This window comes from Coturnix japonica, chromosome 4 (assembly GCF_001577835.2).
Source record: "Coturnix japonica isolate 7356 chromosome 4, Coturnix japonica 2.1, whole genome shotgun sequence".
Classification (NCBI taxonomy): domain Eukaryota; kingdom Metazoa; phylum Chordata; class Aves; order Galliformes; family Phasianidae; genus Coturnix; species Coturnix japonica.
In genome coordinates, this window is record NC_029519.1 from 19,066,954 (window position 1) to 19,092,445 (window position 25,492).

A 25,492-nucleotide genomic window follows, 5' to 3' on the forward strand; every position below is an offset into this window, starting at 1 on the left:
AGATTTGGTCTAGCATGCACTGTTCTTTCTTCCACTTTCATCAAGAAGGATCAGGGTGTGCTCAGTACATGCTTTATGCTTCTCAGTTGTTTGCCTGAAGAAATCAACCTCATCAGCCTAACTAGGGCTTACCTGCATCTCCTTCTGATGCTCATTTCCCCTTTATACTGTCAAGCTCATGGTTAATATTCTCCATCTATGAAAACCTGCCAGAGAGGATATTATCCTGCCCAGAAGCCTCCTGGCTACACAGATGAAACTGGGCACAGTAAAGAAGGGCTAGATAAATATTTCATGCTTGCTGCAGTATGATTTTTGAGCAAACACAGTTTCACAAAAGCAAGAAAAGAATGAGTCAGTGACCGATTTCATAATCCATTTTGGAGCTTTTTGAAGAACTACCTTTTCTTCAAACTCTCACACCCAGCACACCGAGGAGGTCCTTGGGGCAGAGTCCATAGAGGTGTAGCAACCTCAGGGACTGACAGAAGGATTCCCACAACACCACAGAAGGTTCACATAAGGCTGAGTATGTATGGAGTAAGGAAAAGGAATACAGTAAGATTCTGTCAAACTGATGCCAATAGTCTGCCAGCCCCCAGTAATTGGAATGACACAGAGCATGTCGAGACTTGACAAGCTCCTGATGAACCGTATATTGAGATATAGGATCTGCCCAGCCTTTTTCAGCGCTGTTATAATTTTCCTTGTTTGCCAAGTAGGAAAGTAGAATGTAAAGCTCTAAAAGATGGTGGTCACCAGAGAAAAAAAAAAATGCAAAGACATGGAAACAGTCTGGGAACAGGTGAAACTATGCAACCGCAAAGTTCCTCAAGGTGAGAAAACCAAGTGCTAGCAAGTGGAAGGAGGTAAGAAAGAAGACACAAGAGTTTTGCTTCCTGAAGATTTAAAAATGGAGTTTCATTCCCAACAGGATATTGATTGGCTAGACTATGGGGTAGGAGAGGTTTTTTTTTTCTGAGTACTTCTGCATTTGAAGTAGTATTTCCAGTCTATTAAAAAATAATTAGCACTTGTGTTTACTGTCACTGTGCAACTGTAGAAAGTTCGAAGACCAATCCCTAAAGGACATGGCTTGTGACCGGCCTCCACCCTGACATAGAAGCAGTGATCACAACCCTTTGGCTGTGACCAGCCAAACAATTCTTAATCCACTGAACAGTCCATTCTTCAATAACTAGTCTTAATGAAAAAAAAACAATAAAATCAAAAAGAAATTTTGTTTCTATTTTCCATTAAGAAGTAAGAATTCTAGTTGTGACATAAAATATGTGGGATGAATCATCTTTTATTATGTGCATATTCTAGAATTTTTTAAAAAAAAAGTTCTTGACAAAGTAGCTTCAAAAGCACTAAAAAAAAAATTTTACATTCTTTCAAAAATGTCCTTTTCATTTTTTACATTTCAGACTTTCAAAGCTAGGAATGTTAAAATGTCATAAGAATGTAAGGTAGTGTTGAATCATATTCAATGCCCTTCTAATCCAATATCTTGTCTCTAACTGTGACCATGGTGATGCCTAAGGACAAATTAAAAAAACAGAGAACTTGCATGATATGATGTTTCACAAACATGACAGTGAAGCACTTTCACTTTTGAGGGGTCAGTTTATCTCAAAAGTGGTATATTCCTCAAATATTGTTACTGAAACAGTCAGAATTGAACTCAGAGCAGTCATTCACATAGCCTAAAGTATTTCCACTGAGTAATGGATATTTCTGTTTATCAAGAGCCGGTTGTACTTTATATTAATGATGTGGAAAAATAAAAAGGTACATTCTATAGCTAGGCATGTCAATTTAATATAATTCAAACTCTGTCACTGACATTATTTTGTTTTCCCATTATTATTGCAGAAACATCTCTCATATGGTGCAAAATGCTGAACTAAAAACCTAACCCTAAAATCTTTCACAGAGTGCAGAGTCAGCTCTCTGGACTGAAGATTGCACTGGTCATGCTGGTACCCAAGAAGGTATGCACAGAGAATGATTATGGTCTCCTAATACTTACTCCTCTTTTATAACCTGCAGGAAAAGAGGCTCAGAAGACATCTGTGGATCAAAAAGAGCCTCTCTGTACAATTAAGCTGATCCCTGTTTCATATTCACTGCACTCAGGTGGATTTGTTTGATTGCTTGAAGACACTTTTAATAGGTTCCTCATGTAATTTTTTTACTAGATTGATCCAACAGCTCAATCTAATATCTTTTTATAGATCTTGCCTCTTTACTCCACCAAACTGTTTTCCTCTAATTTCAGCATTTATGGAAGTTTTAAGCAAATAGATGTTTATTTTCTAGCAGGCTATACCACCTCTTCTGCTTTTCCTCCACACGAACAAATGATGAAGACAACTTGGGAAGGAGGTGTACAGATGGAAAGGATTGCTCTGAATCCCCAGCAAGCATGTGTGCCATGTTCAACTTGAAATAAGAGAACCCTGCAATTGGAAAAAGCAGATAAACAGCAGTACTAAATACTGAAAGGTAGATATCCCTTAAAGCTAACAGAAGGAGAAAAAAAATCAGCATTTTAAAGTAAAATATCAAAATAATGCATTTCTTAATTTTCTGCAGCTCTTTCTTCTAGATATTTGTACTGCTGTAGTCATTCTGAAAATGAGCAGATACAATTATTATTTACTAATAGTAACAATTCTTTCACATTATGCAAGTAAGAACAGAATAAAAACCTGGAAGAGCAACAATGGGTTTATTTATATTAAATGGACCACTTTGCTACCTTAGAAAGTTATTTACTAATCTCAGATTTTTGTTGTTGTTGTATTAAATGCAATTGCCTAAATTATAGTAATAACTACAGTATCTACATACAGGTACACAAAAGTATGTTCTGTGAGTCCTGAAAGGAATCATAGAATTATAGAATTGCTAAGGTTGGAAGAGGACTTCTAAAGTCCTAACTTTAGAAGCATTTTTGCAGTCAATGGGGCAAAAAAGATACATTATCTTTGTTTCATACAAGGCACAAGGGAGGGTAGATACTTCAAAAGCCATTATATGTTTTTCACCTGTATACTGCTGACCTCTTAGTTAATGATGGTGGTTCACTGACTCATTTGAAATCTCTTGACCATCTTATTCCAACAAACAGGTGAAAGTATTTCATTAACATCTGGAATTTTCCTTAGTGATGCATTAATTCAAGCAATTTCAAGTTAAGTTTGCAGCTATGCTTTCAGCAAGCTGGGTATTTATGGTAATTAATTGTTTAGATGCAAGTTTTTCTCTAGATTTTCTGACCATTTCTTAAAAACAGAACATTATAAGAAAAATATGTGCTCTTGTTACTGCATTATATATGGAAAAGAATCAAAGTAATTTCATCCTTAAATCATAGAACAGCCGGGGTTGAAAAGGACCTCAAAGATCATCTAGCTGCCCTTTCCCTTTCCATAGGCAGGGTTGCCAACCACTAGACCAGGCTTCCCAGAGCCATATCCAGACTGTCCTTGAATGTCTCCAGGGATGGTGCATCCACAACCTCTCTGGGCAACCTGTTCCATTGTTTCACCACCCTCTGTGTGAAAAACTTCCTCCTAATATCTAACCTGAATCTCCCCTGTCTCAGTTTAAAACCATTCCCCCTTGTCCTGTCACTGTTAACTCACGGAAACAGTCATTTGCACTCCTGTTTGTATGCTCCCTTCAATTACTGGAAAGCCACAGATGGGGTCTCCCCAGAGCCTTCTCTTCTCTTTGAGGTCCTTTTCAACCCAGACCATTCTTTGATTCTATCTGTATGAAGACTGACCTATAAAACCCAGAGAAATCTGAAGATTGTTTTATATTGTTTGTTACAGCATCTCTCCAGTTACATTCTGCCTGGTTGCCTTTTCAAGACCTTGGGTTTTTTAATTCCTATGCATGGGGAACAACATATGGCAACATCTCAGTGAAGAACAGTACCTCAGGTCCACTTTGGGAATCTTGCTGATACCTGCATTTCAGGTGTGGATGACAACTGAGGTGTGGCAGGCAGAGCAGGTGGCTCTGGAGGCTCCTGCTTGTCTGTATGCAGTCCGTCAGTCACTGTCAAGTGTCAGGTCACAGAAGCCCCCGCCTCTAAACAAGGATGTCATCAGAGGCAACATGTGCTTCTAAAGGTCAGTCTCCAGCTGTTTGTTAAAGACCTACATTTTACTCTCTGTGAGAAGAGGTGACTTCTGCACAGAGCATATTTGCTTCAAAATCCATGCAGTAAGCAGTAAAAAAAGATATTATTTGTTAGCTTCACTATGTTTTCTTTATTTCCCTTGGTAACAAGGGAATACACCATAGCTCTCAGTTGCCTCTCTCTTTTTCTTTTGTTTAAATGCTCTGTGCATGAAAATTATCTTTCACCTTTGGTGATTTATAATAATTACATTAAAATTATTGTTTGCCCATTTACATGCTCAAAAACACTTCCTATGACCTCATCAAGACAGTCTTTGGGATAAGGAAAGGCCACAGAATTGCTAGAAAACATATGTGAACTGTTACAGATATTCACTGCCTGTCTCGTCTCCTATCTTGGGTATACATATAAAGAAGAATAGCTTTTTCCCACATCACTGAAAAATTATTTAGAGTCTTCCTCAGTCTTTTTCTTAACAAATATCTAAAAAAAACTTTCAGAAGCAGTACCAGACTTGATATTTTAATTACAGCAGTAGTAGAACAACTCAGAGAATCTCTAACCTCAAGTGATGCAGTCTTTCTTTTGCCAAGAGGATAATGAGACAAATGAGGATTATTCAATTATGCTAATTTCATCCAAGTCTTGGCTTCTTTTTTCCTCTGTGAGGAACACTGAAAAAGAACAAATAAAGGAATAACTAGAAGACAGAAAGAAGAAAGAAGGTCAAAAAGAAAGAAAAAAGCAAAGAAACAAGCTGAAGGATGGAAGGGACAGAGTGAGGGAGAAAAGAAGGAAGAAAGGGAGAGGGAGGGAGGGAACAAGGGATAAAGGGAAGAAGAGAAGAAAAAGTAGGAAGGAAGGAAGAAAAAAGAAGAAAGAAAAAGTGTGGTAGGAGAAAAGAGAGACAGAAAATGCGTAACAGGGAGATAAGAAGGTATGAAGAGAAGAATAAGAAAAGAGCGGGACACAAAAGAAAGACAAAGGAAAGGCATTTAGAAGGATCATTTCTGGATCTTCCCTTGTGAGAAACAGAAAAGATTTTTAATCCATATGTAACACAGGAGGTAAATCAGAATCTATTTATTGAACGCATTCGGGGTAGCAGTAGATTCTTTCATACATGAACAAGGACAAGTGTCATAGTATCTTTTAAAAGTATTCCTCAGAATTTAAAATGTTTGACTGTTTAGCAGCTGAAAGTTTGGCTGTAGATGTGTAAAAGAAATATTTTCTCTGGTGGTAAATCAGAAAGTATCAGCAGCCATTTCAGAAAAGCTCTGCTCAGTGTTGTTAGCTATGTACAAGCTTTTAGTGTATAGTAATCTTTTTTTGAAGAGGTGTGGCAGAAAAAAGTTCTGCCGTGACTATAAATGACTAATTTCCAGCCTCAGATCTGTATTAGATCATTCTCACAACAGACATACACACACTAGCTCAAGGACATTTCCAGTTATACTGCATCACTTCGGGAGAGAATGAGCACCTGCCAAGGGCTTCTTCAGAATAAATACATCCTAAATACAAGACCATGAATATACATGATTTCAGAATGGATTTTTTAGATTTGACTAGGGCTGGAAGGTTATCTCTAGTATCTGGCACTTCCTTTGTGTCTGCTTTGCTGAAATTATTATTCCTACCACCCATCTCTTCTACATCATTTGAGTCTTTCCCAAATGTGTTGCTGCAAGGTGATATGCTATGAAGACATCTCAATTTTACTATTTTTCTAGAAAGTTACCTCACTGAATATTTGTGGTGGATAGAATATATTGTGTTTTGGTAGATTCTAATACTCAAGTCATTTCCAGTGTGATAGTACCTTAGCACAAAAATCTCAGGAATAATTCAAGATACCCAGTAGCATCCAAGCTTTATGAAATCCTGAAGCTATTTGGATAGAGAAAGCACAGGTGCTCATAAAATAACTACCAAATAGCTTCTGTTCTGACAGTAGTTCATAATGGTGAAAAAAGTCTTTTTCTCGTCTTACATAAGGAAAAATATTATTGCTATAGGAAATACTGTTGCCCCATGCAAATTTTATGTTGTTATTGTCTATATTTCAATGAGGATATGTTTCTAGGTTATTAATAGAGAACAATATTTCTTTGTGCATGTTTAACTTTTTTACAGTAGACAACAAACCTCTTTATGTTTTTGTAGTCATTAGCTCAGAAATGTAGCCTTGGTTTGGAAACTGGGTAATATAACACTGATCATTTAAGCATTGCCAATGCTCAATGAAGCAAAACTTTCCAAGAGTTGATTGTTTTCAAGGTAGCAGTTGTACTACTTTGAACATGCAGTTCGTTATCTTTTCAGGATGATTTCAAGAATTGTTATTGCATCAAAATAAAATGCTAATGCTGACATTATGCTTTGATGCATGAAGCAGGCCTCAAATGACACATGAAGTTGTCCCTCAGATTGCCATTTCCTATTGTTGTTTCAGATAGGCTGCAATGGTATGGGAGGAACTTCCCTAAGGACTATGAAAAAGGACTTCAGAGCCTTGGGGCAACAGGTCAAGGGTTTGGGAGCACAAGTTGTGTTCTACTCTATCCCTCTGGTAATAGAGAATGATGAGGGGCTGAACATGATGGGTCAGCGGATTAATACCTGGCTCCAAGCCTGGCGTACTCAGCAGAGGTTTGGGGTTTTTGACATCTGCTTGATTTACATGAGACCAGGCCTGCTGGTAACCAGTAGGAGCAGCTTCTCCCACCAGTGGAAAGTGGTCTTATGATGGAAGTTGGTAAGGTTCATTGGTAGATCTTTAAATTCATTATGAAGGGGAGTGGAGTGTAACTAGAGTCACTGGAATATGTATGTAGCATGCCAGTGCTCATGGGGGGTGATGTGCTAATAAGGTCCCACAGTCTTGTGCCCTGGTGAAGGAGGAAGATGACTCACCTTTTTGTAGGAAGAACACAAGGGTTGGTGTGAAGCTATAGATTCCTGTGTATGGTCAAGAGTTATTAGGGCTACTCCCACCCAAAAGGTGGCCCAGCTCAGGTGCTTTTAAGAAAGTTATGTTAAGAAAGAATGTGAATGTATGGAAACTAATGATGATGGTGATATCTTGTGTTCTGCAAGTGCCTATGAAGCAGCCAACCTGGGTCCAGTTGCCATCATTATCTAGTAAACATTGAAAGATATGATGATGCATAATTCTTAATCCTCAGCTATTGGGGTTAGCTAGGTTTTTTAGAGCCACTTACTGTTGAGAGGTCTGTATGGGTGCCTATGTCCCACTGCAGTTTGTATCTGTAGACAGGTTTGTACTTGGAAGCCTTGGAGACTACTTCATGAAATGGTTCTAATGGAAAATTATTTTCACCTACTTTCTACTCATTGTTCAGAATGCAGATTTTTATGCAAAGCTTAGATTCCTCATAAAGCTCACGATAACTGCCCTTGGCTGTGATGCTTTATGTACGGGTGTAAAATGGTATCCTAACAGGGTATTATGGTTAATCTGCCACGGTAATTATGAAATTTATTCACCTCACCATAGTATGTTTGAAACTATATTTAAAGATTCATGTGGTGTTTATTCGGTTCCAGTAGCAATTTAGCTTTCCACACAGCAGCAAGTCATACTCATAAAAATAAGACACATTTTAAACTATTGCCAGTGCACCAGATGAAGTTTATGAGCTTGGAAATGTGTTTATAGACTGATTGCTTCTGATTTCTCTTAACCAAACAAAATGAAAAAAAAAAAAAAAATCCACAAAAAAACCCACATCTCTTTTACAAGTGCAGTCTGCTGTTTAAAGATCTCAAAGATAAAGACCTTCCTCAAAACTCATCTATTTTAATAAGGACTGAAAGAAATAGCCATTCTATCGCTTGACATTTTTGTTTGCTTGTTTGTTTTGGTTGACTTTGTAAGGACCAGATATTCAAAATGGGAGTCAAATTGTTAGAATCATAGAATCATAGAATTACTCAGGTTGGAAAAGACCTCAAAGATCATCAAGTCCAACTGCACCCTAGCCAAGTACCCTAACTCCAACAACCCTCTGCTATGGGTTGGCTATGATTCTATGATCATTCCATGATTCTGTCCCATTATTAGCAGTCTCTGTCTTTTTCTGCTGGAAGAAGTGATGCTTTTCAAGGTAGCAGCCTAAGAGAAGCAGGTCATCTACTAGACCACTCCTGGCAGACTCTGAAGCTCAGTTATATATATGAAATGCAGAAATAAAAGCAATCTGTCATGTTGCTCCATAATTTGGGATTTGACCTTTTCTGTTTTTCTGCTACATTTTTTTGGGGTGATAAAGTCAGAAAGTTAAGATCAAGCAGAGCTTGCAGAAGGCAGCTGCTTTATGCCCAAAGGTATTAAATGACTAAGACATGTTTCAAATATTTTGTTTCTCTTTCCTGTATTGCTTAAATATCTAAATGGAAACAAAGGCAAAAGAAAATAACATATTTTTTAGCTCTGCTTCCTGCTGACTCAAAAATTCTCATTTCCCTCTTGAATTAAATTAAGAGTATGTAAGGGCATACTCAGTACTGTTCTGTACTAATGTACATATTTGGTACTTATGTACATTGCCTGTCAACCTGTCAAAAAAGAAAAAAAAAAACACTTTTTTTTTTCTTTTTCAGTCATGAGCCTTACCATTGTTATACAGTGAGAATTATATTTGATTTCAGTATCTTTCTGAAGCTACACACAGCATCTGTTCCTCTTGTTCTTTCCCTCTGTCTCAAAATTCCCATGGAATCTGCTGTAACTGTTCACCAGACTTACCAAAGCTACATTAAACATACAACAGTTCATTTAAATATCATTCCTCTATTGGAAATGAATCTATTATATGCAATCCATGTATAATGCATGACTGAATCTAAATAGCTCTTTCCATGAACAATAAAATTTCTTGTAATTAGTTTCTGCACATAATACACAGAATTTACTATTGTATCACACCCATGCAACTGGACGCATGAGCAGCTAAAAGGTCTCTAAACCTAAATTCGTGTAGATAACTGCTCACTGCCAAGGGCAGGCTTTGGAAATGAGAACTGGACTTTATAAGTCAGCTTCTGATTTTTTTATGGTTTGAGGCAAGTCTTTAATATCTGCTCTATAATTTTCTAATATATAAGAGAGGGATAATGATGCCCGATGACCTCTGCAAAAGTGCTTTGGGCTTTTATTGCACAGAAAATATTATTACTACTGTTTTTCAAGAAATAAATCTACCCCATGGATCTGTGGAGAAGCTTTAAGCTACATGAAAGAAGTGAATAACATTGTAAGAATCCCAGGCAGGAGAGAAACTGCACCTACAAAGCTTTGCAACCTGGCTCGTGCTTACATAACTAGTATGAGAAGTGAATCACAAAGGGTTTTCCCTGTGTTCCCCAACTGCAAAAGGAAATGGGGTATAGATCTTTCCTCACAAAGGCCTGAAAGGGAGGAGGATACTAAGCCATTTCAGATGTCTGACTATCATTAGAGAACTTTCTTTTGTGGCTTGTCTGCTAACTGTCATTAACATCAGGAGAGCAAAAACTCACCGTTTTACAGATTACATCCACTGTGCAATTGCATCTTTTACAAGAGAAAATATCCAGATACCCAAAGCGACAAAGAGAGAGAGAGAGGAAGAAGGAAACTACATGAAACATAGAAAGGTAAATTTCCTAATATAAAGCCCTAAAAATTTTAAATAAATTTGGAAGCAATTCAGCTGTGCACTATACCCCTGGATTAGCGATAGTTTATCACTCAGATTTGAAGAAAATTGGCAAAATGAGGTACTTCTAATCCAGGTAGGCTTATAGCTTCCTTTCATTCACTTTGTTACTTATGCCTACAAAAGATGAAAGGAAGTATAGAACTATGCCTGAAAATTATATTTCTTCTAACATATCACTAGGCTTCCATATAATAAAAGAAAGATAATTCTAAGGTTATTACTATATTTGATATCTGTTTTCTGTAAAAAAAATTATGCAGATATGTGCTGTTCCAGACAGACAGACATAATAGGGCAATTAATTCTAAATATAAGCAAATTATTAAAGTAGGGTTTGAGTTTTTTTTCATTTTCTTTAACAACTTTTAAATTTCCTGAGAAAATTGTAGGTTATCCTGTCCTACTAGCAAAGTCTAATAACTACTCAATAATTTATGGGATATAATGAAGTCTTTCAGTCTTCCCACCAGTTTCTGTTTCCATTTTGAAAAACATCTGCATTATTGTTATTAAAAATGCATCCTTATTAGATTTCTTCCTTATTCAGTTTCCATATTATTAATATTATTATTAAAAAAAGAAAAAAAAAGAAAAAAAAAGAAAAAGGAAATAGTATAAAATTTCTTTAGCCTTAAGGGAGCAAACTGATAAAACAGGCTCAAATCAAAACCTTTCAGACACTCCTCATTTATTTCAGCAGATTCTGTTTGAAGCACCGTATCCAGAAGGATCTGTGTAACTCTGAGAGTGATAATTTTTGCCACAACAAGGCTGCAGCAGATAACTGACTGCAATTCTTATTTGCAGTGAGTCAGAGAATCAGGATTTGTCATTCTGACTCTTGCCATCCATCTTTATAGGGGAAGAAACTAGTAGGAAGAAGGCTTATCATGAATGTACAAAAATGCATATAATAGTACAGATGCACAAATGAATAGAACCATCAAATTCCCTTGCGTTTCAAGCACAAGCTAATCAGTCTCAATAAAATTATCTTCATCTAGCTACATTTCAGGAAAGGGCAATTTTTCAATACTTAATTGAAATTTTATTGTTAATTGTGATGAGAAAATTTGTTAGTCGTTTCATAGAAAACAAGCTGTTTTGCAAACAGGGGAACTAATTGAACTGGGTTTCTGGTGGATTGATGACTTGCTACTTTCCTCCATTTAAAAGCAAATCTCTTGTCACATTCTAATGCCTTTTGACACCTTCTCTACACCTCTCAGGACTCTCTACTTCCTCTTTTGTTACTTACTTTTCTTTACCCTGGCTTTGCCAAGGTTGGGTTAGGGTTATATGTGGTGGAAATACATGCAGCTTTTAGCCATCTGGCTGATATCTGAATGAGAATGCTTCTACATAATACCTATGTATTTACCAAGTATTGAGTCCTGTTCTACCAACTGATCTTGTTTTTAATGCCCTTTTTTTCTAACATCTTTTCATTTGAAAACAATATGACACTGTGGCCAATTTATCCTTGTCCTATGAATTTAATATTCTATGATAAATCCAAGAAAATATATTTTCCAATAAAATGTTCTCAGGGTTTCTCTGTCCTTTGTGAACACTTTACCTTAATCAGACTGTATTTCTGGTCCATACTATAGGTCCTGGGAGAAGCAGAAAGCCAAAGATGTCCTTGCAGAGGTTCTTCTTCTTCATAGTGAAGTTACTGTGACCCACTTCTGTTGCTTTGAACACTAATGGTCTGTGCTATTTTTTCCTTTCCCTGTGTTTAACCAGAATAATCCATGTAACAAGGCCTACAGCTTATCACTCTTACAAGATAGGGTCTGAGAAAATCCCACAGGTGCGTGAACACGTATGCTGCAGTCCAAGCCACAGAGGTGCTTTCAATTGCTCACTGCTTATCTACCAGCACAGAAAGATTCCCCTCCAGTAATCTAAATGAAGAAACATCACGTTCTGTGGCTGTACTATCTCTTCCTATGAAGGAAAGATGAAGATTCTGTAGCAACATTCTTTATCTACTACTTAGAAGGAAGGGTATCTTCAGGAAGGAGAGTTCAGACCAGACTGAGTTGCTTGCTCACAGATATCCACTGAACAGGTGTTTCATTGCCTGAAAACTGGAAGTCTAGCAGAGTGTTAAAAAGAAGGTTTTTAAATTGTTATTTCTTTTTAATAAAATGTTTCATCCAGCTTTAGTGATTAGGGAGCTACCATGCCAGTAGAAATTATTTTCACCTATTGATTACTTTAAACCACAAGGGACTTGGGTGATTATTCAAGGCAATTTACAGTTACTCAGTATACAACTTCTAGAGAAAAATATACTGTAAGATTTATTGTTTTAAAGCTAAGTGATGGGTGTAATAAAAGATATATTAAAAAATGATGCCTCTGAAGGTTATAGGAAGTAAAACTTACCACTTATTGTTCAACATGTTGATTTTAAACCAGTTTCAGCACCAGGGTGCTACTCATTTGGCCCATTAATCTGCCTAGGGACAAATTAAGGCACACTGTGTCCCCCTGGAATTGCAAGCCCAAGTCAACAGGTTTGCAGGCAGGACAGAACTCATGTCCTCTGTCTGTGGATCTAGGGTAGCTAACTGTTATGTTCTTTTTGATCTTTGTGTTCTTTTCCACACTACCGTTAATAAATTAGTCCTAAGTTGTCCTCAAATGTGCCTGTATTAATCCTTTTGGTAAAACTAGGTAGTTCTTTATTTGAATGAGACACCATCGGAAATGAGCTGCACTTTGCATAGATATGTTGATCTTTATTAGATTTTTCAATAGTCCCAATGACGCCTTTCTCTTTTGTTTTAACCACTGAGCCTCATGTGTTCTCAAGTGCTTTTACATTTGACTGATGTAAAAGTGTAATATGGTTCCTCTGGAAGAACTAATGATAATAAGTAGAGCATACAGTTGCCAGGGAAATGAAGCATTCACTATTCAGTTACTTGGTGGCCTGTATAATAGATAGTTCAGTGAGCATTTGATTTGTATCTGTGAAGATCACTGGTGAATATTATACCGTCATTAATAAATGTCCTCATGTACTCAGATCATTAAAAATCCCATATCATATTTGTCAGTATTTTCAATACTGTGGCAGGACTCACTTGAGTGCACCTCCAAACTACCAAGATGTAAGATTTAAAATCAATGACTGCTACAACGAAGTTTTATCTCTGTATACAAGAGAAATATTTTTATGATTTCTAGGGATTAAAACACAAATAGTAACCTTTTTTTCCTTCCTATCTTTTCTATTGTCCACGTTCCCTTCCCCATCACCCTCAATAGTGTCAGTCCTCCCCTTCCCATCTCCCTGATTAAGATTTGCAAAAAACCGGTCTAACCAACACTTGAACCCTTGTTTCTTAATCTCATGGTGGGTATAGTAATATCAAAGAGCTTCCTCTCCTTCCTATAAACTGGAGCAAGACATATGTTTCCTGTTAAAGGCTTCCTTTAAACATAGATTAAAGTAAGAACTGAAGCAGAGCATAATCATGAAGAAAAGTTATGTACTAATTTGTCATACAAAACAAATGAATACCAATCTCCGCTATAGTGTTTTGTTACCTATAGTTACAACCAGCCAAGAGATGATGGTGAACAATAAAGGACATGACATTGTATAGCTGGATAATATTGTCAATCTTGAAGAAAGATGAAGACTTAATTAACCATATATCTTTATATATGACTTCAGCTCCAATATATAATAATCCACCATGAGGAGTTTAGAAACTGAGATGTAGCAAATAGACATCATAACTGTGGACTGATAATTTTGAGCCTTCATATTTTTCCATAGCAAAATTCCCAATATCAAAATCCTTTCAAGTCAGTTTTGTTTCCAGTTCAGTTTTATGTACCCTAGGAAGATTTTCTAATTCTTTGTTATATCTGAGGGGGGAGATGGGTTGCACTTCCTGAACAAATGCCATATTGAAATGCCGACTTGACAGAAAAAGGAGGAAAGAACAACATCTTTGATGTTAGGCCAGGAAGCATTTTACAGCCATTCCTTTATCTCAGCTGCCAGCTCTATCAGTGATCCTGTCCCTGGATCTCTTGTAGTCCCGTAAGTTGGTTCGTATGATGGATATACATATTTGCCGACTTCTCCATCCTCAGACCTGATTTTCCTTTTTTACAACCTTCATAATAGGGAAAGCTAAACTATATATCAGAGAACCATGATTCTAAGAGGGCAGAGCCTTCTTTGCTTGATGCTTCAAAGACATAACTTATTATAAAGCTGAATTCAGAAGTCAACACTGAAGGCAGCTGGGGCTACAACAAATAGGTTATTTGTTTTGGTTACCAAATAGGTATTACCAAGTAAAAAGGGATCTCTCCTTTACTACTAAAAGTAAACAGTGCTTTCTTATAATGTTATAAATTATCAGCATACTTAGTTTATGAATAAGGATATTTAACATTAATTTCAAAAGCTAGGGTTGAAAAGTCAGGAATTGTAAGTTTTATGTAGATTTCCTGAGGACATTCTCAGGAAGTTTTACTGTTCTGGGTTTCTGCCTAGAGCCAACATCTTGTGAATGCAAGTCATCATGTGAGTTCATAAATTCTTTTTAGACAAGTTTGGTTAAGCCAGCTGTCAGCTCACTCAATTGAATGCCCTCTACTGAAGCTACAAATATTACAGGGTCAGCAGTGGGTGTGGCAAGACATTGATTAGATACTGTTATCTCAGACAAACAAAAATGAAAGGCTTCAAAGGTTTTATCCAGTAATCAGTCACAGACCTTTAAAAGGAAATATGATTCAACCTGTTCAGGGATATCAAAACATCCTTCAAAGGAGAGATTATTCTGGTTTGCACGTGGTCCCTACAGCATATTTTTTGCTCTGTTAGTTAGTTCTCAATACACTGCATTTTGAGTATTGCCTTCAGCTGAATAGGTCTATTTTTATGTACAGAAAACTAATTAGGTGTTCTCAAGCTTTAACCTCAATCTTCAAAAATGCTATAGTAAAACAGTCTGCATAAGAGAAAAAAATACTTGGCAGTGCATACCTAAGCTATCACAAAGGCTAAAACTATTTTCCCTAGCTAAAACTTGTGCCAGGTTTAAATGCTCAGAAGTTAAAAAGTGCTGGCGATGAAGATATTGGGCTAATGAGCTTTTGCTTTGAGATGTTGTGGACAAAACACTATATATTAATCAGTTTGGAGCTACTTTTTGGCAGAAAACCTCCTGGAAGCTGTTGAAAAAGCCAAAACAGGAATAGAGAGATAACTTCTGTGCAGAAATTATAATAATCACAATTTGAAGAATCAGGGTGGTTGCTGCTGGCATCTCTTTCTATTACTTCAGTTTTGACACTTTTAGGAAGTGTATTTGTTAATCTAAAACTGTCTGTGATGTGTGGTGGGTCATATGTATCAGGCAGCACTTACTGGTAATTCTCATGTCAGTGTCATTTTTCTTAATTGCCAACTGCCTGTTTGACAATGACTTTTAATGCACTGTCTAAAAGAAATGAAGTATATTCTTCCACTTAGTCCTCTTGCAGCATGTGCTTTGGATTTTTTTCAAAGCCAATCTGTTTTGCAAAGATATATTGTTTTCATGAGGAAGGATTTTCAATTGCAGGGTGGCCAGCTGGTAAAATACCTATAGGGAGTGTGGGGCACCACAGTGAAGGTTTTGGCACAGGTCCCTCACAGCCTGGCATATGTTCCCATGGCTAAGCAAACTTACAGAACAGGTGTTAAATGTCAACATAGAATATATTTCATTTTTGTTCAGTAATAAACTAAACTAAAAAAAAAAAATATATATATATTACTTTATTTTCCAACCAGCACAGATCAAAATCAAATGGTTTATCCACTGGTATTTCTTCTGTCATTATCATAGCCAAATACTTTCCTCTTATCCCATTATTCAGTACTTCTGTAATTCATATATGACATGTGGGAAGCTACACCACAGCAAGAGAAAAGACACCAGTGAGAATGTATCTCTTTCCCTTCCACACAAACATCTGCATGTATAGATACGCTTGCTATTCACTCCAAAATGCCAATTGCTTAATTCAAGTTTTTAAATAATGACCTTCTCATCATTTTTTTCAGCTGTTATAAGAGAGAATTTAACCATGTACAACCTGAATTCTATTAGTGAAAACACTCAGAAGGATGCAAAGACTGGTATGAGAAGATAGAGAAGCACTTGAATATTTACACTGGTTTCTTTGATGACAATAGCTAGGACTAGAAGATTACTGTAGCAGAAATGCCAAGTCATGGTATGAACCAGTGGATGAGCAACTGGTGGGAAGGCAGGACCAACCCAGGGGAGCTCAGGTGCATGTAGTGCACCTTTCTGACAGAAAGGGTGGAGCCAGGATCCACCCCTTCCCAGACCTCACTTAAGGGTTGGCAGCAGAGGCACGGATCTTGCTGGAGATTCCTGACTACCTGAGGTCTTCTGAAGGTAAGCAGCTTTTTTCCTTTAGTTCTGTTTTTGTGGCTGTTGCATTTAATCAGGTTTTCTTTTGGTGCAGCATAGGACTTTGCAACCCTGCTGTCACTGCTGTGTTTTCTATAGTGTTACAATGGCACATTTGTTCTATAACCCTGTATATCCAAACATGTTTATGTCTCACACAGCTCAAATTAAAGAGCAGTGGGAAAATATAAAGAAAGTTTTTGGGGCCAAAATGACCATTTTTAGGTTATGGCTTCTCCTAACTGGTAATCCATTTTTCTTATGACAGCATTATGTAAATATTAAGTAAATTTATTTAATAGATTCATATTTATCGGATATGATTTCTCAGAGATTGTCTTTCTGGTGAAATATGGCTTATATTGAAGGTCCATACTCAGATCTGATTACAATATTCCCATTGGTTTAATTTAAATTGGTTTGGGTTGTTATCTTAGCATCCTCCCTTGTAATAGCAGCGTAGGTATTACATTTACTTTAATCTTTCCTTGCAACAAAATAATATGAGTATTATAGCTTGGTATGAGAAATGTGAAAGATAGATGTAAAAACATATAGAAATCACCTGTGCTTCTTCTATTTGTATGCGAATATGTTAATATACTGGTCTTACTGGGCAAAACTTTTGGAGCTGTCAGATTCTCTTACAAAAATACTGTGGAATTGCCTTTAAGCAGATGTAATTTATGGCAGGAATACTGAGATTAAAGGGATAATCTAAGATAATCCTTTCCATATAAGGCTTCTCTGCAGATAAATAAAGTAAATTTAATGTATATTTCATATCAAAACACTGAGGAATTAATTCTTTAATTTCTTCTCCAAACAATAGAATTACAAATTTGAGTACTGGAGTAGTTTATTCATTATTAATGTAGTTCTTAGGAAAGATAAATTTTAGTTGTGATATTACAGTAAATGAAATATGTATTTAACGTGAATAAGTTCTCATACCTTGTTTTCCTGGTAAAATTCTTTTAAAGCTTAACCTGGCATGCAGAATCCCAGCCTATAAGGGCATGGGGCTGTCAATGAAACCCTAAAGAAGGTGCATGTAAATGCGTCTGACTGAAGAATTTAAAAATTTGAGGGATGGGAAGATGCCAAGTTGTTTTTTTGCAGTAAGAAATTATTAGGCTTTGTTGTAATATGTTTATACACACATTGTGAAACTTTGGTTGTGTTATACCACCTGTGATCCAAGGACAGGACACAAGCTTAAAAGTGATATTTGATGGAGAGGACAGATCTTCTGGTCCCACTGTAAGAAATGTGTCTGACTTCAGGGATCCACCTGTTCATTTCTATATAAATATGCATAAATCCACTCTGAGAAATACAGGACTGTCTATATTTCTCAGTTGTTTCCTAGGGTTTAATCAGCATTGACGTCAAAGACCAGACAGAGAACAGGAGCAGACTTTTGTATGAGGTGCTAGTGCTGTTAATAAGAGGAAAAAACCCTACTTTATAGCAACTGAACGCTTGCTATCTTGATTAATTATCAGCTTTAAAATAGCATATCTGACTAAGCTTTTAAAGAAAAGGAGCCCGATATCGTTCTCACTTTCAAAAGACATGAAAGGATTTAAAAGGGTTAAAATGTACAATGTTCCCTCCAGGCAATAACGTAGCCATTTAGCTACAGAAAATTTCAACTTGTATTGCTTTGAGCCCTTCAGATTTCTTGCTAATGTGTTTTGCTGTGGAGTCTGCCAAAGTTTTAAGAACTTCAGTGTCTAAAGACTTAGAAGGCAAGGGGTGGGTGGTTTGGTGGGACAAGGTTCTCCTAGGTAGCTCAGAAGAACATGGTTATTCCATTATCCCATGCTCTCTTGATCCTATTACTGGATCAAGAGTATTATTCACTGTGGGTATCAGCCTAGTCAAAGCAATATTTTTTGAAAGAGCACATTAATAATCAGAGGACATTTGTGGGGGGTGGGGAGAGGAGGAGGGTCTCTCATTTTTATGTGTTTTTTTTTCTTTTTTTCTTGTTTAAAATGTATGTTTGAAGCTCCTACATAAGACATTTTGAATGCTAAAATAAACTGTGAAGAGGTGGGTTAGAAGTGAAAGAACAAATAGTAGAGAATATGTACGCAAGAAAGGCAATAGGAGTTCTGTTATTTGTCACAATAAAAAAAAACAAACAAAAAAAAACAAAACAAAAAGCACAGGATAATTAGGTACAAAGATAGTTTTGAAAAGCCTATTCTTTTGAAATGTTCTCTCCTTTAAGGTGAATTGTTCTAAGAAATATTTTGGTATTTTTAAAAAATTTCCTACAGGAAAGTACATATTTTAAGTTACATTTTCTTACTTTCCCTTAAACATGTTTATCCATATGTAATTAATGTTAGAATTTCTTAGTGAATATGAATAGAGAGATATTTTAATACTGCCCTAATATTTTCCACAAGTTACAAGTATGAGATCATATGTCCCAAGAGATATTATGTTTTCTATGACCCATTAGCATTAAATGGGTTTGGGGCAGTATTATTTATCAGCTCTGCCTGAGTGTAGTTCTTCACAAACTAGGAGAAAAATATATCTATTACTGGCTCATTCAAGAATTTAGGTAGCTCTTTCAGTTTCTACCACATACAAATAAATTAAATAAAGACTAAGTCAATGAAACACTTACTTTTATTTGAACTCAGAAAATGCTTTACTAGAAGTAGTCTAAGCTACTGCATCTGCATCACAGATCCAGTCTTTATCACTGGCATATACAATTCTATCTTAGACATTCAGAATTTAATGCTGAAGAAGCTTGCAAAAAAAGTGTGCAGCAGGGTGAGGTGTCATGAATGCGACTTTTGTCTGTGGATACTGTGCTGCTTGAGGGGAATGGTTAGATTTTCACAGTTTATGCTTATATTTAGCTTAATTAGAAAATGAGGTCATCAGTTAGGTAGCTAAAGGGGATCAGTGCACAAGACCATCTATGCCATAGAAGTTATAAGGAAAGAAAAAACTTAAAATCTTAATCTCACAACCTTAATGCTGTGAGAAAAAAAATCCTCCCAGAGAACAAAAAGCCATCCAATAACTGCAATGGTTTATCAGTAGCGTATTGATTTGGGGAAATTACGTATTCAGTGCCCATATCCCATGTATTGTCTGCTAATAAAATCCTCTGGGAGGTGATGTGGCCAGGGGAGAGGAGGTTCTCTGCTCTCTCTTGGTTTTTGAAGGAATCAGTACAAGACTGCTTGGCAGTGGCATGTTAGCTACACTAACAGCACAGATCTTATCACTATACCTGTTTGGATTTCTCTAATCCTTGTTTTGCAGGACAGCATACAGGTTCTCTGGGCCCTCCATCACCTGCATGCAAAGCTGGTTAGGTGCTCAGAAAGTCCTTTTGCACTTCAGAGTATGTTGAACCACCACCCATGAGCCCTTATCTCAAATATTTCTAGAGATACTTCACAGCATTGTATAATCCGGTTCCTTGATGAGAATCACAAAGGAAGGCACATAATACAAAGGAGTAGAAGACAAGTTGCCTTCAGTTAGCACACATGGCTCTCTGTCATAACAAATTACCCTGTGATGCTAGTGATTAATTGTGCTGCCACTTGTTGTATTGCAGTGCAGTAATGCAAGCCAAATAAGCAAAAATGCAAGACTGTCTACAAAATTAGTAAGATTTTTGCATTTCATATTTATCACTGTCTGCCAGCTGTGACAATCCTTCAACATTTATGTGATCTTGCCTGTGATTCCTGAATTAAAATGGATCATACAGCCATGGTTCAGCAGAGGGCCTATGCAAGCTGACAAGCCAGAAGGTACTGCAAATTAAAATAAATTTGTGCCAATCACTCTTGAGCTAGTTGTGATTTTATTACATACTACTCTGCCTTTTCTTTAAGGTATTCTGTCACCAGGTTTTTCTAAGTATGCAGTCTGCAGACATCTTAAAACAGATTAGTATCGTTCTGTTGGAAGGGACCTTCAAAGATCACCAAGCCCAACTATCTCGGAAATACAGAGATACCCAAAAGTTAAAGCATGCTACCGAGGGCATATTCCAAATGCATTTTGAACAGTCAGGCATGAGGTATCAATCACTTCTCTAGGAGGCTTCTTACAGTGTTTGACTGTCCTCGTGGCACAGAAATGTTTCCTTGGGTTGACCTTTCTGTTGACCAGAACCTTGATTTTCTTGTAATTGAGATAGTCTCTTCTTTCTTGTACTTTGTACTTAAATTATGCAACTGTTTCTGTGTTACTAATGTGTCATCAAGCCTGAGTTTAAAAAGCACAGCAGAAATCCTAATCCAAATAGATTAGAAACTCTTTGTGGAAGTCAAAATATCTGTTGTGGGTTGTCGCCGAATTAACCACAAGCTTTCTGTTACCAAGGCTTGTAGAATAATCATTCTGACTCAGACAAAAAGTCATTGAGATATACATTTGAAAAGCACATAATCTAAACAAAAATGTTCCTAAAATACCATGTAATGATGCTTATTACTAGTTAATCTTCTGGTGTTTTGACTGTGTTTCTTTTCATTATTTTACAAGGCAAAAGGAAATCTGTCAAAGTTTTCTGAGACTTCCAAGTTTGCCTCCAAATTTCATTACATCCCTTGTGGCAGATTAAATTTCTGGAGTGTTATTAGGAATTTAGATAATCTTTGGAGGTTTAGGCTAATATTTACTGATCTTTGCCCTCCCTTAGGGTGTGGTAACAAAGGATGATTCTGCCAAACTGAGTGCTTTAGAGAAGTCCCCTTTCTCACAACAAGGGAGGCTATAACTTTGGCTTCAGTAGTAGTGGCATATGTTTTTGATCTCCAACTCCAGATTGAAAGCATAATCAATAGAAACTAGAGTCACTATGAATTTTTTTTCCCACTTTCTGGAAGAGTAGGTCAGTTACTGAGTGACACAGTTATATATCATCACTGTATACACTGCCCAACTGCACTGCAGGCCAATCCACCTGTTTTTCTACAGTTATGTGCACAGACTTAGTTTGCCTTAAGGCATCACATATATTTTCATTTCATCAGTGGTTTGCCACTGGCTGCAGAATGTTTCACTGGTGTCAGAATGTTTCAGTACAAGACTTCAGTTTCTCACATTCTGTTTGGTAGAGGTAAGAGATTTGATTTTCTGCTCTGCAGGGGTCCATGATTCTTCTGTTGAAACAATCACACACTGAACTACAAATGGTTAGAACAAAGTGATCTGCAGAGTTATTTGACAGCTAACTAAGAGAACGTTACATGAGCCAGAGGCTGTATCTAGAAGAGACAGAACACGTAATTCAGCTTCCAGTCAAAATTATTTAAGTAAATGTGTTTTTTCTGCTAAAGGTAGTTATGCAAAAAATATAGACAGAGAGCTTTAGAAGAATTATTACAGTTCCCCTGAGGAGAGAATAAAAGAAAAAAGAGGGGTTTTTGAAAGAAAAAAAGAAGCATGAATCTCTGCTTCTGGAAAGAAACACATTACTTAGCTTATTAATGGAGGGCCTAAAAACAACAACTGAATCTAGTAAAGAGAGAATTCAGGATAAATAGATGAAAAGGTGGTGACTTCAGTCCTTTTCTGTAAAATATATATATATTTTTTCTCAACTTGAAAAACCACTAGAAAAGATACAGTAGCAATGCAAGGATTCATCATTTTCTAATGCTTCACTTTGCTTTCTTAATACTTGAAAAGAAACTTCTTGCTGTCTGGAAACTTCAATTTTACCTAATTTGATTTTTATTTTTCTTATTTATTTTTCCTTTGTAATGAATCTCTGAATTATTTGGTGAATAGACATGGACTGTGATAGAGGATGTTGGAATACACCAGGGTTAACTCCAGTCCATGTTATCTTTTTCTGCAGTTCTGAGCACTCAAGGGGGGGAAAAACAAGCAAACAAAAAAGATGAGTTCTAGAGACATGATAAATTTGGTGAATTAGAAGAGAATCCACTGATGCCAGTATTTTGTTAACAAGAAAATAAATGAAATGTGTTTAATAAAAGCTGTCTCCTTTGGGGGCTTAAGCACTGCTCTGGGTGTTTGCTCTGTGTTTGCCTTCATGTTGCTTTGGTCAGGAACAGCATGTCATGTTGCTGGCAAGCTATTCATTGGGGAGGAGAGATGGGCTCCAGGAACTGTACTTGTTCATTCATCTCACCCAGTCACTGTTTGTTCCTAAATGCTATAAGAGCAGTGTGTAGGGGTGAGCCTGAAGAAGTCTGCAGCCTGTTGAGCTGCTCAGCCCATGAATCCCGGCTGCACTGTAGGTATGACAAGGGAAGGCACAACCACATCAAAACAGAGATGCTTTTGGATGATAAGGGAAGCAGCCTTTAAGAGTGCTTCAGAAGCAGAGGTATTTACTGTGTGCTGCAGGGGTAGCTGACTGGGAGAATTTTGAGAATAATCAATACAAGACTCATTTGTTTTGTATAGTTGTGCTTTCTGTAGAAGCTAAAAAAGCGCAAATAACATAATTTAGAATGCACTTTAAATCATATTATTTTTTAGAAGCATTTATAGAGTGATGTCTTACCTTGGACTTACAACAGTAGTATCCAATTACTCACTGAAATTATCAGTGTTAGTTTATCCTTACATATCCTTTTCCCAAAATAACTAGATCCTAGTGACCACAATTATTATCCTGAAATACTTTGTCCTCTTGCACAACACCTACACACACTTTGCCAGAACTGTTATGAATTACTCTTGGGTTATCTTCAAGGAGCAAACCTTGTCAGCCCTGCTTAGATTTGTGACAACTCATAGCATCTAGCTGCAATAATTTCTTGAGCACTTCCTCTTCTCAGGCCTCTGCCAAGTTACAAAATCACCCAGTCCTTCTGCAGCATGATTGACACTGACAGCAGTTAAATTTGAGAAGTTCTTCCCATAATTTTTCACTCCAGAATGGGCAGTGACCTTGCTGAAAGATGGTCAATACTGTCAAAGTAGGAGGCGTCCCTTCTGGTTACTCCTCTGCTACAGTCTGTCAGTCCTTCAGTGGCTCAGTTTCCTAGTTTGAGTTAATAATTTCTTGCCTTGCTTGTGGAACCTAATAGCTCCACGTGACGTGCTGTGTTCAGCTACCGCAGTGATAAACGCTAAGGGAACACAATGCAGAGAAAAAATGTGAATAGTAAAGCATAGCAGCTGTTGCCAGGCCATGTCTCTACATCCAGTTTTTGTTGCTACTTCAGGGAAGCATTGCAGAAGGTCCTGTTATGCAACACAGAGCCTTAGGATATGCAAAGCAGATGTAGTAAAACCTGGCACCAAGCAAAACACAAATATGACCCTATCCCAGATTGATTATTAAACAGCATATTAATTTTCCCTATAGCTCTGAAGAATCAACCCAAATCCTGACCTCGCTTACCCTCATGTGATTCTACTGATTTAGCATAATTTTACACACATGAAAGCAGGACAAGGTCATAAACTCAGCCCTATGTGACTTGATACAGTATAATCCATGCTTAAGAACATAAATGACAAATTTAATATTTGTTAAGTGATCTTCTCTCCTTTTTAAAAGGACGGGAGTTATTTGCATTTATGATGTCTCCAAAGCAGGTTATTCTTTACTCTGATGTCCACCAATGACTTTAGTTTGCAGTGACTGTGACTAATATATCTAAATCTTTTTGTTGAAAGACGGGGTTCTTTGGAGTTCATAAACACAAGGAGCTAAATGATATCTCATGGTGCAATATAAAAATTCTGTATTTGGATCAACCCCTAAGATATATGGTTTCATTTTATTGTGCAAAATCTTCTGCTTCATACCTAATCTGAAGGAACAAATATATAAAGATGAGCTCTGACATCTTTCTACTTCTTTATAATTATTTACTGTCAAATTACTTGTGATTGTGTTGATTAAAGTTTTCCTTCAGTTTTGCCTGTAGCTGAAATGCATTTCTCATTTATAGAGTTTGACTTTATTCTGTCATTTCATCATGTCTTTAAGCATATATTTAATGTTTGTTTATAGGGATAAAAGTGAATTCTATTACATCCACGAAGCTATTAAAAACTGCATTCTCTCAGCAACTCCTGTCAGTGCTGAATTCTGGTTCTCTGAACACAAGAAAGCTTTATTTCTCCTTTATTTCTGATCTTCTCTCACTTTATTTTCTTTTCCCATGCACGGGAGTGTGCTGGAACATATATATACAGTAGCTATGATTTTGAAATGTCACGCTCAAGAACTGAAAATAATTTTTGATGGGCAGCAGTGTAGGAGCTATACACAGTTCTTAGCCTCCTTCTGGTAAAAAGAAAGTTACAAATAATTTCCCTATTTAGAGAAAAAGTAATTTGAAGAAGTAACAGAGGGCAGAGGAAAGATGGAAAGGTCTTTCCACAGGTGAGAAGCAGCAATACTTTGGCAGCCTTCTCTATGAAAGCAAACCATAGGAGGGCTTAGGGCCGACTCTCCAAAGATCCTTTGAGAGTGCATCCCACTGTGGCTGTAAGAATACAAGGTAAGGAGGAGGACAACATGAAATGAAGGCTGAAAACTGGGGAGAAAATACTTATTTCTCCTTGTTTCAGGCTGACAGATCCAACAAAACCTGAAGTCTAACTACACTACAGACCTGGTGGTGACAAGATTTTCTAGTAGAGTTGCCCCTGGCAGAGCATCTGCAAGCATTATGCCCATTCTTGGTATCAGCAGAAACCTTCCTTCCAGAGCCCAGGCAAACCCAGTGGCCAACTCTCTGCTTTGCTGAGTAGTAGAGTCCCTCAGCCTTACCTTTCAGAATTTTTGGCATAAAATTAAGATACGAAATAGTTGTGTTAGTAAACATTAGTGCAATAAGAAAATCCATTAAACTGAACGGTTATTACTTCCATCTGACTAAAAACCATGCTGCTCTCTGTTCCTTCTGGCTGTGGATCAAGAAACCATGGCTTGCAGTCTGTCCTCTCCAAGATGTGTTGATGCAGACTCTTCCCTCCCACTGATGCAGGGAACAGAACACGTCGCATCAATTCTGCATACACATCCTGACGATCCATCGCCTACCAGATCCTTTTTCAAGCCTCCTTATTCAATCCGTCAGTTCTTTAAAAGGCTCTGCCTGATATACTTCCCCCTGCTGTTTCAGAAGTTT

General features: G+C 37.0%; 1 long non-coding RNA gene across 5 annotated transcripts in view; it reads left to right on the forward strand.

The window, feature by feature from the left end:
* LOC107312974 overlaps window positions 1-12,931 on the forward strand; it is a 46,362-nt gene extending 33,431 nt beyond the window's left edge. Inside the window, exons 3-6 of one of the 5 annotated variants that reach the window (XR_001554709.2) lie at window positions 1,879-1,997; window positions 2,326-2,511; window positions 3,849-4,151; window positions 11,508-12,931. This is a non-coding gene — a long non-coding RNA (uncharacterized LOC107312974). Of the gene's footprint in view, window positions 1-1,878; window positions 1,998-2,325; window positions 2,512-3,848; window positions 4,438-11,507 lie in introns of those variants that run through there. The other 4 variants (XR_001554711.2, XR_004307235.1, XR_001554712.2 and 1 more) reach the window with 4 other exon arrangements.
* The last annotated feature ends 12,561 nt before the right edge of the window (window positions 12,932-25,492 follow it).